Below are 17,474 nucleotides of genomic sequence, written 5' to 3'. Positions count from 1 at the left end.
GTAGCCCCAAGTGTACAACACATCTATGTACACAGGTACGCAGATTGTAGGCTCACTGAATTCTAACATGTGAACACTTAGAAAAGTGTTTAGACTTTTCCTTCCAATGAAAAAGCTGGCGGGAAGCCACATTCTGGAATGTATTTCAAATCCAGATTACCAACCCCCCCCAAAAAAAAAAATGCAGAGAAGAGATACCACAATTCAATGGAAGGCTAAAGTGATTCAAAACTTTTTGGGGGGAGGGGGGAAGGCAGCTAAGAGGGAACATAGTAGGATTATGTAATATGTTGATCATCCTGTCTGGACAAAGCAAAGATCCCAAACTTAATTGGAACGATTCAGGGACTCGGCTCCATTAGTCAAAAAACAACAAATTGAATGTATTATAAACATGCAAGACTAGATGGCGCCAGAGAGCAGAAGATTTTTGTATGTGATTTTCCATAGGGGTTTCCCCCCCCCCCCAATCTTTTGTTACAACGATCCAATTTCTGACTTATTTATAGTGTTTTTTCCAATGTGTGTAGTTCCACCCCAGGTTGTATACTGAGCAGGTCAAGGCAGCTCTGGATTCCTTTTCACTAAAGTGACCTGGAGACATTAAATGTGACGTCCATTATGGGAGAAGATGGAGGCAAAGAGTCTTTCTGGCATTGTCTCCCCACCACTGTTGGACCCTAGGTCTGTGCAACATCTCTGATTTAGGGCCCAAATCAGGTCAAGTCAGGCCCATGGTCATCCAACCCCAGTCTGAATCATCAAAGAACTGGAGAGGGGGACACACTTTATATACACCTTTTTCCCATTTCCCCTAGTACTGTATTTAAAAGACATCGCCAGCTGCCTCATGAACTTCAGCTTGTAGGTGGGGTAGAAACACTCCAAATCAATAAATTGTTCCAGAAGCTTTGCTTACCACTGCTCATACTCTCCAACATTTCTCTGATTAAAATAGGGATGTCCTAACCGTACCCTAAAAGGGAAGCGGATGGCGCTGTGGGTTAAACCACAGAGCCTAGGACTTGCCGATCAGAAGGTCGACGGTTCGAATCCCCGCGACGGGGTGAGCTCCTGTTACTCGGTCCTTGCTCCTGCCAACCTAGCAGCTCGAAAGCACGTCAAAGTGCAAGTAGATAAATAGGTACCACTCCCCCCCAACCAACCCCCCCAACCAACCAATCATCTCCACTGGGTTTGCTGCTTTCCAAACCAGAGCAGTTCCCGTCATATATTCCCCACTTACATTCCCTAAAAGGGCATAAGATCCAAGCCTAATATTTAGAGATGGTTTCCTGTGTTGTAATGCTGGTTAGATGCATTCCCCCCCCCTCCCCACTTCACTTCCAGCCCAGCTGTGTGTAACAATCCTTGACATGCTGCCATGCACCCCCCCCCGCCTCTTTAAATTCATCCGCTTCCCTTCCTCCCCCCCTCCCCCCATCTGCTCCCTCCAAAGCAGCAAGGCTGACTATATTTTAAAGTGACCGACTGCAGGAGCTTTGAATTTAGTCTGTTTCGCTGCCGCCGCCGCCGCCCAACCCCCTTCCTGGCAGGTTGCAAAGTCAGCAGCCCTGGTTTAGAAAATCAACTTTATATGTCCTTGGAGATGTGCTTCACCCAACAAGGTTAAAGAGAAGGACAGTGGGGAATGGGGCAGAGAGGGGAGAGGGATGAAAAGCTGTTGGGGAAGGGAGAAGGAAGGTGTTTGGCTGAGGGCAGGCACCCTGGTTCCCCCTCTATAGGTGTATCTGCATGTATTTGTTTGATTTGATTTATAATAATAGTCATATACAGTGGTACCTCGGGTTACATACGCTTCAGGTTACATACGCTTCAGGTTACAGACTCCGCTAACCCAGAAATAGTACCTCGGGTTAAGAACTTTGCTTCAGGATGAGAACAGAAATTGTGCTCCAGCGGCGCCGCGGCAGCAGGGTGCCCCATTAGCTAAAGTGGTGCTTCAGGTTAAGAACAGTTTCAGGTTAAGAACGAACCTCCGGAACGAATTAAGTACGTAACCAGAGGTACCACTGTATTCATAAAAGATCCCAGAGTGGTTTATGGCCTGAAACAGCAATGCTTCCAAGTACCAGTTGCTGGAATCCACAGGGGAAAGAAGATTGCTCTTTTGTTCAGCTCCCTGAAGCTAAGCATATTCCCACAGGCATCTGGTTGGCCACTGTGAGAACAGGATGCTGGACAAAATGGGCCACTGGCCTTATGCTCTTATACAACTATTGTACACAAAGCCACACAATGAAAACAGAAATCCGCTAACACATACACCCCCGGTCTAAAATTACCTGACTGTTTCACTGGGATACCTAGGGTGCTGTATTGATTGAATCCTGCTATGAGTAGACCCATGGAAATCTATGCACTTCATCTACTCAGGACCGTTTCTTTCAATGGGACTGCTCTGATTATGAATGGCATTGGAGGTCACCCATGGCTTGCCCCTCCCCCCCCCGCCTTTCTAGACCTCAGAGCATCCCTGCAGGCAAGGCACTCTTCTCACACAAATGATAACCATCACAAAAATAGGAAGGCTGCAAACCTTCCATTGTGTGCTGCTAGCCTTGATGGCTGCACTCTGCATCCATGGTCAAAGGCCTCAATGCTCCTGAATGCCAGTTGCTGGAAACTCCAGCAGGGGACAGTGGCATAGCATGGGTTGACAGCGACCGGGGCAAGGCGGGTATTGCACCCCCTGACCTGTGAACCGTGTTCTGCGCTTGCCCCATGGAAGATGCTAATAGGAGCGGCCAGGGGCCGCCTCTCCACCCCCCAAAAAAATGCCTCACAGGCAGGGCTGCTGTGCCTAATAGGCCTCACAGCCGCCTTCACAAACTGCTGTGCGCTCGCACGACCACCCTTTATCCTTCCTGTGCATTTACCTGCATCTTAAGCCTTCGCTTTGGCGTTGCTTCAATGGGGGGCTGCATGCAGTGGGGATGAGAGGGAGGGAAACGGATGGAGTACGCATGCGCATTCAGCTGCCTAATGGCGTCCGCGTCACCCAAGCGATCGCAGCTGCAGAGATATGAAAAGAAGAGTCGTTCCATTTGTCACTTCCTGGTTCGCATGGAAAAGCCGTTTTCGACAGAGTCCGGCAATGGAATCGCACAGCTGTACTGAGGCAGCACCAGGTGTAGAAATTGTGTGCCCCTAAGAATTTTGTGTCCAGGGCAATTGCCCCTGTCCCCCCTCCCCATGCTATGCCACTGCGAGGGGAGAGTGCTCTGATGCTCAGATCCTGCTTGCATGCTTCCCACAGACATCTGGTTGGCCGCTGTGAGAACAGGATGCTAGACTAGATGGGCAGCAAGCTCTTCTTATGTTCTTGAAAATTGAATTCTTATGAAAATCAGAAATAAATATGCTGAAGATCAATAGGAGTGGGTAGGTTCCCTAAGAAGCACTGGGTCCTTTATTACTTGGGGAGGTTTTACTCTGACCTAGTCAAGGGAACAAATCCTTACTGCAGGCGCCTCCAGACCTACTATTTATTGGTTAGATTGCACCTGGTCCCTATTGAGCACTCATTCGAAATTGTTTGTGGGGAGGTTATATGAGAATGAACATTCTGCTTGGTTTACTTGTGGGGTGTTTATATGCCTTCGCGATAATCACTCACACATTCTGCAATTTTCAGTGCATTTCCCCCCATCCCTTTCCTATCTGCAGACCTAGACTTCTCAGCATGTGTGTGGATCACTCTTGCAAAATAAAGACAGTCTGGAGGCTTCTTCAAAAGCTCTCTGCACCCTGGTACGTGGTTCCAGCCTCAAAGGCCACGTAACACGGCAATTCCTGCCCCCATTTTCTAGACGTTAGAATGGCGCTGTCATTTGCAGAACCTTCTTCTCCCTACGCCTCTGTTCCTGGTTTTTCTTTTTTTCATTGTCTTTTACTGCGTAAGCATTTCACAAAGGGCTAAAGCGCGCCAGTCACTTGGCATTGGAATGTCAGCTGTTTTAAAGAGAGTCTATTTACTACCCTTGCCATTTCATCCCAGACCTTTTTTCTCTCTTCCCCAGCCCCGTTTTTCCTGTGATCTATAGCACACCGGGGCTTGCTTTCTTCCTAGACCTGTTTAGTTTCAATGTGTCTAGCCTGTGTGCGTATGAAGTGTGGCATTCTTGCCCTCCATCCTTTGATGGACCCCCTCCCCTCCACCAGCCCATATCAGATAAATCTCTCTTCCCCCAAGGCTCCTCGGCTTGGCCTTGCTGGTATTTTTCCTTTCCTGTTGAGCAACGTCCAGTGACTTCTCCTCCTCCTCCTCCTCCTCACAGTCACATCTTTTTACAATCCACATTTTACAATCCTCTTTGGTATACGGTTCTCCATCCCACTTGCCCACCCGCCAGTTCCCGGCATCGGCATGAGGTCACGGTTGGCTCGCGGGTATCACACGATGTCTTCAAAGATGCTTTTTGGAACGGGTTCCTCTTTGGGGATTACGGCCGCAGATGGAGCCTTATCGACATTCCACTGTGCGAATCGGCACAAGGGGGACAGGAAGAACAACAGGCCCCTGTGATGGGTCTTGGGCGTGGCGGGGAACATCCAAAGGGAGATAATATGGAATTTGGTTGAGCTGGTGGTTTAAATGAGTGTCAGAAGGGAGCTAGGAGTTTTGCCAGTGGGACAGAGGCAAGAAATGCATCAGAGCCCGGAAGGGTGCTGTTTTCTGGTGATGTCCCATCCCAAACAGAAAGCCTTTTCTCACGCTTCCTGTCTAGGAGTGTTTCAGGGATCAGCCAAAGAGAACTCTGCCAAGCCAGAGCCCAAGAATACCCCAATTCTGGAACTCCTCATGTGGGTCATAGCTGTCAAAAATAAGGGACCAGCCGCCAAAATAAGAGACCTGCAGCCTCACCTGTTTCAGGCACTGCAGTCTTCCTGTCCTCCTGCAGTCTGGTCAAACTCATGCTAGTAGCTTCGAGAACACTGTCCAACCAACTTTGTAACCAGAGGTTCAACTGAATAGAATCTGAATCACATGCACCACAAGGCCTATGCAGCCTCAACTTAAGATGGCTCCCCGGCCTGGCTTTGCACTGCAAAGTTTGCAGCAGCACGTGCAACAAAATGGCGTCCAGCATTCAAAAACCCCCTTAGCTTGCATTAACCAGCCACACACAAGGCATGCAAGCTCCATCCCCCAGTCATTCTTAGACTTCTTATTGGGTGAGCAACACAGCCAAGCAACACAGTTGGAGCCTCCCTCCTCCCTGGCCGGCAGGGAGAGAGGGAGAGGAGCTGCTTCCTTTGAAATTTAAGGGACATCATTTAAGGGACATCCATCAATAAGGGACAGCAGCGGGACATGGCCCTGGAATAAGGGACTGTCCCTTCAAATAAGGGACACTTGACAGCTATGATGTGGGTGCAAGCTTCTTTATAGAGTCAGGCGATAGGGCCATCTGCCTCAGAATTGTCTACACAGATCAGTAGCAGCTTCTCAGGTTTTCAGGCCTGGGCAATACAGTCGTACCTCAGAAGTCGATCAGAATCCGTTCCAGAAATCCGTTCAACTTCCAGAACGTTTGACTTCCAAAATGCGGCTTCTGATTGGCTGCAGGAAGTCCACATCATGGTAAAGGTTTCATAATATTCAACATTATTATTATTAATATACCGCCTTATACCTGGAGGTCTCGGGGTGGTTCACAGAACAAGATCAACATAAAACACTACAATATATATACAGTGGTGCCTCGCAAGATGAAATTAATTCGTTCCGCAAGTTTTTTCTTCTTGCGAGTTTTTCGTCTTGCGAAGCACGGTTTCCCATAGGAATGCATTGAAAATCAATTAATGCGTTCCTATGGAGACCGCTTGCCAGGCTGGCGGTGCGGAGAAGGGCTTTTCTCCCCACCGCAAGCCTTCAGGACAGGTAAGGGAACAGAGGGGAAGGCGCGCAGCGCTTCTCCTCTGTTCCCGGGGCTTGCGGTGGGAGGAGGGTTTTTCCTCCCCACGCCAACATTCAGAACAGCATTCTGAAAGTTGGCGGTGGGAAGGAAAACCCTCCTCCCACCGCAAGTCTTCAGGACAGCCATCCCAAGGCTGGCGGCGGGAGGAGGTCTCTCCGCCCCACCGCCAGCCTTCGGAGGAGGTCCGAGGACAGTGGGGAAGACGTGCTGCGCTTCCCCGCTGTCCTGGAGATTTCCCTATGGGCTTTCGTCTTGCGAAGGAAGCCCATAGGGAAATTCGTTTTGCGAAGCGCCTCCAAAACGGAAAACCCTTTCGTCTAGCGGGTTTTTCGTCTTGCGAGGCGTTCGTCTTGCGGGGCACCACTGTAATCAAAATAAAAACAACAACCCAATAATACCCCCCCCAATAATACACAAAAAGGAGGCACATTTTAAAGGGCATAGGATGTCAATCAGGTCAACCAAAGGCCTGGTTAAAAGGGAATATTTTTGCTTGGCACCTAAAGGTGTATAATGAAGGTGCCAGGCGGACTTCCCTGGGGAGAGCATTCCACAGACAGGGAGCCACTGCAGAGAAGGCCCGTTCTCGTGTTGCCACCCTCCTGACCTCTCAAGGAGGAGGCACATGAAGAAGGGCCTCAGAAGATGATCTCAGGGACCGGGTAGGTTCATATACTACCTTGAAGTACTGTGGTCCTGAGCGGTTTAAGGCTTTATAGAGCAAAACCAGTACTTTGAACATGGCAATATATCGTGAATCACGATGTACAGTGGTACCTCGGGTTAAATACTTAATTCGTTCCGGAGGTCCGTACTTAACCTGAAACTGTTCTTAACCTGAAGCACCACTTTAGCTAATGGGGGCCTCCTGCTGCCGCTGCGCCGCCGGAGCACGATTTCTTTTCTCATCCTGAAGCAAAGTTCTTAACCTGAAGCACTATTTCTGGGTTAGCAGAGTCTGTAACCTGAAGCGTATGTAACCTGAGGTACCACTGTATGTGTGTATAAATAAATTGTGATATGGGGGAAACCATGAAGCCAGTTACCGTTCCTCTCATTATTCCTTCAGCTCCTGTTGCTCTGTACTATAAAATAACATTTGTAACAATATGTTATAGGTAAGTAAAATTGTATCAGTTTTAGACCCCTAAGTAGCAGGTTCCGGGGGCATTACCCCTTTCACTTCTACATAGTTACACCCTTATTTCAGACATCGTGATATATTGATGTATCATGATGTTTAGTTGTGGGTATATCCCAGTGTTGAAGGCCATACATCGCTCCGCTCTAACACACATCGTGATGATGTTGTTTAGTCGTTTAGCCGTGTCTGACTCTTCGTGTCCCCCTGGACCAGAGCATGCCAGGCACCCCTGTCTTCCACTGCCTCCCGCAGCTCGGTCACACTCATGTTTGTCGCTTCAACAACACTGTCCAACCATCTCGTCCTCTGTCGTCCCCTTCTCCTTGTGCCCTCCATCTTTCCCAACATCAGGGTCTTTTCCAGGGAGTCTTCTCTTCTCATGAGGTGGCCAAAGTATTGGAGCCTCAGCTTCACGATCTGTCCTTCCAGTGAGCACTCAGGGCTGATTTCCTTCAGAATGGATAGGTTTGTTCTTCTTGCAGTCCATGGGACTCTCAAGAGTCTCCTCCAGCACCATAATTCAAAAGCATCAATTCTATCACATCGTGATAGATAATTTAAAGCACAGCAAGGAGGTTGCATTCCCTCACCGCATCTCGAGTCGGCCATGGGAGAGGGTTAGGTCGGTGAGCAGAAGAAGAGGCTTTCAGGTCAGAGAGCGCTTTTCCAGGTACGCACACATTTCTTGCCCCCATCACCATCGCCTCTTGTTTTGGAAATTAGGAACCGTTTCCCGAGACGTTTGTGGTCACCGGAGGCTCTGTGCCGAATCCAATTGTTTTGTTTGACTGGCAGTGGCTGGTGGCCAGAGGCAGCTGCTCCCCTTCTCCACCCCCGCAGCCAGAGGCCAATACGGAGGAATTGCACAACACAAACTTGATCTGTATTTTCCACTGTTTTTTGCCTGGCAAAACAGTCTTCCTCCTCCCCCTCCCCTTTCCCCCTTTTCTCCTCCGTACAGCTGTTTTCCATCTATGTTAAGGAAACATACATCTTTTTTCTTTCCTTTTCTTTTTTTTATAAAAACCCCTCTCTCCCTCTGTTTTGTGCCTCTTGGGTCCTACTTTATGAGAAAAATCTCATCCAGGATGTTTGGGGGGTGGGGAGATTGGAGGGGTGCGGCGGGGGCAGTCTATGCCATGAGGAAGTAGCTGCGAAATAACTTTAGGTTCCTGGAGGCGATGATGCCAAGGGGCTGCCTCTATCCGCAAAGGCCCAGGTGAGCCAGAGGTCACAAAAACTCCGGTGCAGAGCAACAGTCTGTTAGGATGCTGGAATGGCATGCAGGCGTCCACCTTCTCTCTGCTGTTTCCCCTCCAAGCTATCTTTCGACAGCATCCCATCTCGAGTGGAGCAAATGGTGTGGGTTTTCTCTCTCCTTCCCCACTTCCCCCAAACTTTCCCAAGCTGTAAAACTCTGTGGGGAGGACAAGAACTCAAGGCAAGATGTAAGCACTTGTGCTATCTGCAAAGGCCTCGCCCATCTGGACTGCTTCCTCCTGAGAGGTGGTCAAGCAGGGTCTACGCTGTGTAGGGGTGTGAGAGAGAGAGTCTGTCAATGGAAGCTGGGTGTCGGAAGATTCAGGAGAGATAAAAGAAAGGACTTATTCACACAGAGCTGTAATAAACAAAATCTGCCCTTCATCCCTTATGGGGGACACAAGAGCCCTTATAGAGTCCGTTGTAGGTTCTCCATTGGTAGGAGAAAATAACAGAGGCCAACCAGAGAATATTGAGAAGCAAAGCAGCTAAATCTGATCTCAACCAGAGAATATTGAGAAGCAAAGCCTGATCTTTATTGAACTGTTGCAACAGGGTGCTCCCTTCACACGCAGGAGGACGGAGGAGGACCCAGAACCAAGGTGTACCTGCCCTTACATAGGCATTTTAAATTGCCTTCCCTGGAGCTCAAGACCACCCCCCACAAACATCATACCTACATCACAGAAAAGGTGGTCTACAACAGAAATTTGAATGTTGTTTTTCCTATCTGTCAGGTTATCGGATAATGCCTTATCTGATTGCCTTTCCTGGTAGTCTGGCCATTCCTTTGAGATGGTGATTTCCCAATTCCTGAGACAATGGGAAGGTTCCCTCACCCCCTCCCTCCTTGCAGAGAAAACATTTGGTCAGTTTGGGAGTCAAAATGGTTTCAGGATGGTCTTCCTGTGCTGCTCCAGACATGTGGTCCACATATCTATGTACATGCTTGGTTGGTACATTTATGAACATTTTATATATCTATATGGATATATAGATATATAGATATATAGATATATATAAACACCTTAATTTTTTTATTTCAGAGCATAGTTAAACCACGGAACTCACTCCCACAGGAGGCAGAGATGGCGATGACAAATTCAGGGAGGAGAGGGCTGTCAAAGGCTACTAACCGTGATGCACAGTTGGATGCAGGAATGCTTCTGGATCCCAGTTGCTGGAAACCCCACAAATCTGGGGTTAAATCCTGCTTGCTGGTTTCCCACAGTCATCTGGTTGGCCCCTGCGATAATAAGATCCTGAACGAGATGGCCATTGGCCTGCTCCACAAGACTTTTCTGAATTCGGTTTCTCAATTTTCTAATATTAAGTTGAGTTCTCCAATCAATTACATTCTTAAAATACTCAAGAACATTTGTCAGTATTTTAGTGTGGCTTTTCCCCCAAATAAACACATTTTTTGCATGTGGTTTTGACTGATCTGCACACTTTTACAAGTGAATTTCAATACCTATTACTCCTCTCCCACATCCCCTATTCCCTATCTTGGTATTGTGCCCACATGCAGACTCCATAGCTTCATTATCAGACATTGCACCCCTATACCACCCAGCCCACCGCAATCCAGCTTGCTTTGTTTACTATGTTCTGGATAGATTTAAAGCTCACACACTAGGTTGCGACATTTTGGTTGGCTTAAGGTGGATTTTGCCTATTCTTTTCTTATTGGAAAACACAACGGCTGTTTACTTTTTGACTAGTTTTATTGTCTGTCTCCAATAAGATCAAAACAGACGCTGGACACTCCACCCAGCTACAACAAAGTACAGCACCACCTAGTGACTATACCCTAGGATGACACTATCCACACACCCATTTTGTACAAACAAGGCAATTTCCAAAGCTGGATCAACCTTTCGTGGGAGTCCTAGTATTGCTTCTGTGCATACTTTGGTGTGGCTAGCCATTCCTTCAAGCCTTTGTGATCTAGGGAAGTGGTGAAGAAATGGTCTTGAGCAATGAGGTGCATGGTAAAAGGAGATGTCTGCTTACTAGACACACCGCAAGTTGGTGGTGCCATTGAGATAAGACAGTAGGGATAGCTTACTTCAAAACGTGGTAAATGAAGTAATACAGATTGTAATCTGAACACACACCCATGCCCCCCCCAAGTCTGTTAAGGGATGGGCAAATATATCCATGTTAGTTTCTTTCAGTTTCTCACCTTTCTCCTCTGGTTCAGCTCTCCACATTTCCACGTCAGTTTGCAGCCTTAAAAAGAAAAGACTGCTTCTGAAAACTCAGCAGTATTTTTGTGCAATGTCCATTCTCTGTACACATTTTATATGCAGTTTTGCCCAATATACACATTTGTGCAAAAACAGCTTTCAGAAATGCAGTGGGTCTTTGTATGTTATCTTCAATAATAAATGGACGTATCTGCATATTTTACCTTATTAGATGCATTTTTGTACCCATTACTCGACTGGGGAACTGCACTGAAAAATTCGGAGGACAATTTTCAAAGGATGGATATGTTCAGGTTTGTGTATCCCCCCCCCCCCTCGGGATGGTGCCAATGTGGTAAATTCGCCATCAAACATGAACAGAAATTAATTTCTTCCCCCACCCCTAGACCAGAGTTTAAAATTACCTAACCGCAATTGTTTACCACAACCTACTTGCCTCCATGTTTATGCCTATGAAAGTGAAAGAGGAGAGCGCAAAATATGGTCTGAAGTTCAACATCAAAAAAAATGAAGATCATGGCCACTGGGCCCATCACCACCTGGCAAATAGAAGGGGAAGAAATAGAGGCAGTGAGAGATTTTACTTTCTTGGGTTCAATGATCACTGCAGATGGTGACACAAAATTAAAAGACGCCTGCTTCTTGGGAGAAAAGCAATGACAAATCTAGACAGCATCTTAAAAAGCGGAGACATCACCTTGCTAACAAAGGTCCGTATAGTTAAAGCTATGGTTTTCCTAGTAGTGATGTATGGAAGTGAGAGCTGGACCATAAAGAAGGCTGATCGCCGAAGAATTGATGCTTTTGAATTCTGGTGCTGGAGGAGACTCTTGAGAGTCCCATGGACTGCAAGAAGATCAAACCTCTCCATTCTGAAGGAAATCAGCCCTGAGTGCTCACTGGAAGGACAGATCCTGAAGCTGAGCCTCCAATACTTTGGCCACCTCGTGAGAAGAGAAGACTCCTTGGAAAAGACCCTGATGTTGGGAAAGTTGAGTCAGCATGAGTCTGACTAAACTGCGGGAGGCAGTGGAAGACAGGAGTGCCTGGCATGCTCTGGTCCAGGGGGTCACGGAGAGTCGGACATGACTAAACAACAACAAACTAGGAACTGAGAACTTGTGACTTCAGCTGATGCTGGACTACAACTCCCTGCATCCCTGGCTGTTGGTTGTACAGGCTGAGCCTGATGGGAATTGTATTCCAAAGCAGCTGGAGGGCTGGGGAAGGCTGCCTTACTGTCTCCAGGATACTGAGAAAATCATCAATCTGTCCCTCAAACCTGGCACCAGGTCTGACTTCTCTGCAGTTTCTTTGCCTTGAAAAATGATGAAGGAAGAGGCTATGTCCACACGATACACTCAAGAGACTTTTGATGTGCATTTAAAGCACATGTCTTCTCCCTTCCCTCGCAAAGGATCCTGGCTCTGGGAACTGCGGCTCCAGTTCTCACGATTCTTTGGGCAGTGCAAGGAAATGTTCTTCAAATATATGGTGTGGATGCAACCTCAGTTGATACCCTCACCTCTTCCCTTCCCTCGAAGGAAGTCGGGCATTGTTGCTAAACCTCTCCATTGACGGAGAAGAGCTTTTGAACGTTTGAGCAAGACCCAAGGCTCGTTTCTTCACCGGAGTGGATGTGGCTTTTGGGAGGCCGTGAAGGGGTAGCAAAAACAGGATGCTTCCTCCTGGAGCATTATGCTGGATGAAACGCAGGCTCCCTCGCCTCCGGAAAACCAGCCAGGGTGGAAACATGACAGATTACTTAATTCTTGTTTCATGCTTTGATGGAAGGAGAGACGTTTCCTAATGCACCCTCTGGGGGGGATCTCACCTAACCCGGAGGGAAATAAATGCAAGCATTGCTCATTTGCGCACCTGTGTTTTGTTTGGGTTTTTCATTTCAATGCGTTTAGAAATACCCATTGGACTGGGCTGCAAGCTGTTTTAGCAAACAGTGCTCAAACCAGCTGGACCTGCAAGCAAATGTTGTAGTGCAGACTGCTTCTGTTCTGGGATTCTAACCAACTCTGCCCTTTCCCAGGAAACTCCATTCCAGCCCCTGCCCTCCCGCAATTACCAGAGTCCTTCCAAACAGGCATCTGGTGGACCAACAGTGCATGCTGAGATGCAGAATTTTGCCGCAAAGCAAAACCTTTCGGCACAACCCCCCCTGCAAGCAAAGCCTTTAAAAGGCAGCTGTGTGGACAAAATTGTCTGTTGCGCAAGCAGGTGTGCAATTCATTGGGCAAGGGGGAAGAAAACGTCCCTGCCTCGCTCTTGGGGGGAGGGAGAAGCGTCTGTGGAGCGTGGCCACAAGGAGACATTTGTGGGTCACCAGATCTTTGCAGCTGTGCAATCCCATCATGTCTCTCAGGTGGAACTGACTATTCTTTTCAATCCGCACCTGAGCACATTGTTTCTTTGCCAAGCCTCCAGCCCCAAGGTGAATTCTCTCCTCTTCTTTTTTTCCCCCTTTTGCTGTCAAACTGAAAGGCTTGCTTACCCCACCTTTCCACTCGTTTTTCTGGCTTTACTGCTCTCCCAGACGGACCTATTTCTAGGGAGGGAAGAAGGAAAGATGACGTGATGGTTGACTGTGGCAACTGCAGATCTCTCTCCATTATTCATACATATATTTATGGCATTTCTATACAGCTTAATAATTTGCATTTCTAAAGCAAGAAAACCCAAAGAGAGTGGAACAATAAAAATGTACCTGAAAACTGAGCAACTGGACCAGAAAGTCGTCGTCGTCTTCTTCTTCTTCTTCTTCTTCTTCTTCTTCTTCTTCTTCTTCTTCTTAATGCTTTTCAGGTTTATGCATTTCACTAATTTTACAATCATTTTAACATTTCAAAACCTGACTTCCTTTCCCCTCTTTCTGCAGTTCCTTAAATTTATTTTTAATATTTTCTGTATATCCAAATTAACTTAATTTGCTCATTTATTCGTCTTCTTTAAATATATACTCTTATAACACTGCAGGTTATTGCAATACAGTGCAATGCCATCTTCATCTTTCGCCTTTTGGGACTCAAAGCTAACTTTGGCTAAGCTTAAAACCGCATTTCGGATCCAAGATGGTTTGGAGAAAACACACATCCAAATGCGGCATTTCATAAGAAACGACAGGATAGATAAAGGACCGATTCAGATGGGAGCTAATGCCATGCGCACATCACTTCCCAAACTAGTGGTGGAGAGCCCTGGATTCAGAGTACATGGGCATGTCTACACAGCCTTTATTTTAACCAGAGACTATAAACTTTGTTTGTCGACACTCTCATCCACCAATGCTAGTTGTTTTGCCCAGGGGTGTGGTTCTGTTATAGATTTGGAGGCAATAAGCACACTTAGGACCAAAGGTTTGATTACTGAACAGCAAGCATACAGCTGAATTTTTTTTTACACACAAGTCTAATCAAAGCTTTAAGGAGACACAACTGTCTATATCAACACATCTCATGCGCCTTCTGCTACTGGAGAACTCTTGGGCTTTTGTCCTACTACTCCTTTCTAATAATAATAATAATAATAATAATAATAATAATAATAATTTATTCATACCCCAGCCATCTGGCTGGCTTCCAACAAAATATTAAAATACAGTAATCCATCAAATATTAAAAGCTTCCCTAAACAGGGCTGCCTTCAAATACTTCTAAAAGTCTGGTAGTCGTTTATTTCCTTGACATCTGATGGGTGGGCATTCCACAGGGCGGGTGCCACTACCGAGAAGGCCATCTGCCTGGTTCCCTGTAACTTGGCTTCTCGCAGTGAGGGAACCACCAGAAGGCCCTCGGAGCTGGACCTCAGTGTCTGGGCTGAACGATTGGGGGGAGACGCTCCTTCAGGTATACTGGGCCGAGGCTGTTTAGGGCTTGAAAGGTCAGTACCAACATTTTGAATTGTGCTCGGAAACGTACTCATTCTTTTCTTTTATTCATTACAACATGCTGTCATTATAATATTGTAAAGTAAATAACAAATCCGTAAATTTCTTTTAAAAACATATTTTTTGGTTAAAGATTCTGTTGAAGAATATTGTAAATGTTCAGAAAAGCATCCCACTGGACGCCTGTTCAATAGCACAGTGATGCTGATGTTTTTCCACAAAATTGTAATGTTAAATCTCAGAGCAATGTAAACATACAACACTTTGAATAGTGCTCAGAAATGTACTGGGAACCAATGTAGGTCTTTCAGGACAGGTGTTATATTGTCTCAGCAGCCATTCCCAGTCACCAGTCTAGCTGCCGCATTCTGGATTAATTTCAGTTTCCGGGTCACCTTCAAAGGTAACCCCACGTAGACTGTCTCCAATGGTCATTGACTCTGGCTCCATCTACTGTTGGCCTCCTGCCTTCGGCACTTCCAGTCCCAATGGGCAGCAGCCACTGCTGACTGGTCCCATTGCTCCCAGCAAGCAAGGCCAATAGGGAAGGATGATGGGAATCGTAGTGCAACAGAATCTGGAGGGCCACCAGTTCCCCATCCCTGGTACAGATTGTCTCATGGAGTTATCTTTACCTAGCCGGCCAATTGGAATGGCTACACCTGGATCTGCATCGACTGGTTCCAGATACAGTGGTGCCCCGCAAGACGAATGCCTCGCAAGACGGAAAACCCGCTAGACGAAAGGGTTTTCCGTTTTGGAGGCGCTTCGCAAAATGAATTTCCCTATGGGCTTGCTTCGCAAGACGAAAATGTCTTGCGAGTTCCTGAGGTTTCCTCCCCCCCCCCTTTTTCTAAGCCGCTAAGCCGCTTATCAGCTGATCCGATAAGCCGATAAGCCGCTAAAAGCCGCTAAAAGCCACTAATAGCGCCAATCCGCTAAGCCGTCAATGGGCTTGCTTCGCAAGACGAAAAAACCGCTAGACGAAGAGAATCGCGGAACAGATTCTTTTCGTCTTGCAAGGCACCACTGTACACCCTTGTTTTGACACCTGCCTGCAATGGACAGATTGGGGGAGTCAAGCAAAATAAGGATGGCTGACAGAGGGGCTTCATGTCTTTGGTAGAGATGGTGGGTGGGAATTTGATTCCGTTTGCATTTAAAGGCAAACTTGCCTAATCTACACTTTCTGAAGCCATACATGAACCGCACCAGTGTCTTCCTTCACCCTTTTTTTTTGTAATGCAGTTCTCCAGCCAGGCAATGTGTATGAAAATGTATGCGAAAGCCCTTGTGGAAATTTGTTGGCATTTTAGTTCATTTTATATATTTTGCATTTGATTTTGCCCGAGAGACCCGTTTTTGCAAAGTGACATCCCATCCCATAATAGCATTTTCACATGCTTATTTTCATGAACATGGTGCATTTTGATTCCTTCCTTCCTGAAATATGCACATTCTGATACACTTACCGTATTTTTGGCTCCATAAGACGCACCAAACCACAAGACGAACCTAGTTTTTGGAGGAGGAAGACAAGAAAAAAAAATATTCTGAATCTCAGAAGCCAGAACAGCAAGAGGGATCGCTGTACAGTGAAAGCAGCAATCCCTCTTGCTGTTCTGGCTTCTGGGATAGCTGCGCAGCCTGCATTTGCTCCATAAGACGCACACACATTTCCTCTTATTTTTTAGGAGGGAAAAAGTGAGTCTTATAGGGCAAAAAATACAGTAATTGTTTGGAGAACTTCATCGCAAAATTTGACGAAGGGTAAATTTGGAAGCAAACCTACATTTCGGTTTGCATATCATTTCAAAAATTGTGAATTATGTAGCTCACATTAAAATCCAAACTGAATTTCTCTGCAAACACATGCACACACTCAACTCCCCGGCTGATGCTCTTCATTTTTGAAAATCAGCACTTTTAAGGCATCTTTAGCTGTCAATTTTGGCCCTGGTGCTGATTGAAGACAAGGCCTTGCTTGCAAAATACTGCAGGGGACACTTCATGCCAGCTATCAAATCTGATGGCAAATGCTTTATTATTACTATTATTTTAAATGCACCGGGCATTTCTGCAACTCCGGCAGATTGCAGAGCGGACGAGAGAGAAGCCAGAGCAGACCCTCTTTGACAACAGTTTCCTGGAAGTCTCTCGGGTTCCGGGAGAGCTGCCCAGTTTCTGCGGTGTCTCTGCCTCGAAGCTGGATCGCTGCAGCGCTGGCGGGCTGTGTATTTCAGGAATGCAAAAATCTGGCAGGGCAAACGCTCCGGCTCAGCCAAGATGATGTGTTGGGGCACGACTGACGTTAATTAAAAAGAAAAGAAGGAGAAGAAGAAATGTAGAAGAGTCAAAAGAAACCAGAACAGAAGAAAAGCGGGTTGTAAACCTTTAAGGAGGCAATTAGTTATTCCTTGTTGGGTGGGGGAAGCCTGCCAGGATCTGAGGGCCAATACAGCAACCCAGAGATGGGGAGCCAGAGTGGCCCTGCAGAACCTCTTGGACTACAATTCCCATCATCCCTGACTATTATCCATGCTTGCTGGTGCTGATGGGAGTTGGAGCACGACAGCATGGGGAAAGGATGTCGCTCAGTGGTAGGGCATCTTATCTGCATTCAGGAAGTCCCAGGTTCAAGTCCTGGCATTACAGCTAGGCAAAGACTCAATTCTTGAAACCTTGGGGAGTTGCTGCCAGTCCGTGTAGACGTGGGTGGCGCTGTGGTCTAAACCACCGAGCCTCTTGGGCTTGCCGATCAGAAGGTTGGCAGTTCGAATCCCCGTGACAGGGTGAGCTCCCGTTGCTCGGTCCCTGCTCCTGCCAACCTAGCAGTTCGAAAGCACGTCAAAAAGTTCAAGTAGATAAATAGGTACCACTCCGGCGGGAAGGTAAACGGGGTTTCTGTGCACTGCTCTGGTTTTGGTGCTCTCTTGCACCAGAAGCGGCTTAGTCACATGACTAAGGTCACATGACCTGGAAAAAACTGTCTGTTGACAAACACCGGCTCCCAC

At 47.0% G+C, this 17,474-nt stretch overlaps 1 long non-coding RNA gene across 1 annotated transcript in view; it reads left to right on the top strand.

The window, feature by feature from the left end:
* Window positions 1-17,474, top strand: part of LOC307205166 — a 246,053-nt gene that overhangs the window by 110,239 nt on the left and 118,340 nt on the right. The window lies entirely within an intron of this gene.

Source organism: Podarcis cretensis (genome assembly GCF_951804945.1).
Source record: "Podarcis cretensis genome assembly, chromosome: 16".
Lineage (NCBI taxonomy): Eukaryota > Metazoa > Chordata > Lepidosauria > Squamata > Lacertidae > Podarcis > Podarcis cretensis.
Note: the sequence above shows the minus strand (reverse complement) of the source record. Positions and strands in the feature narration are given on the sequence as shown.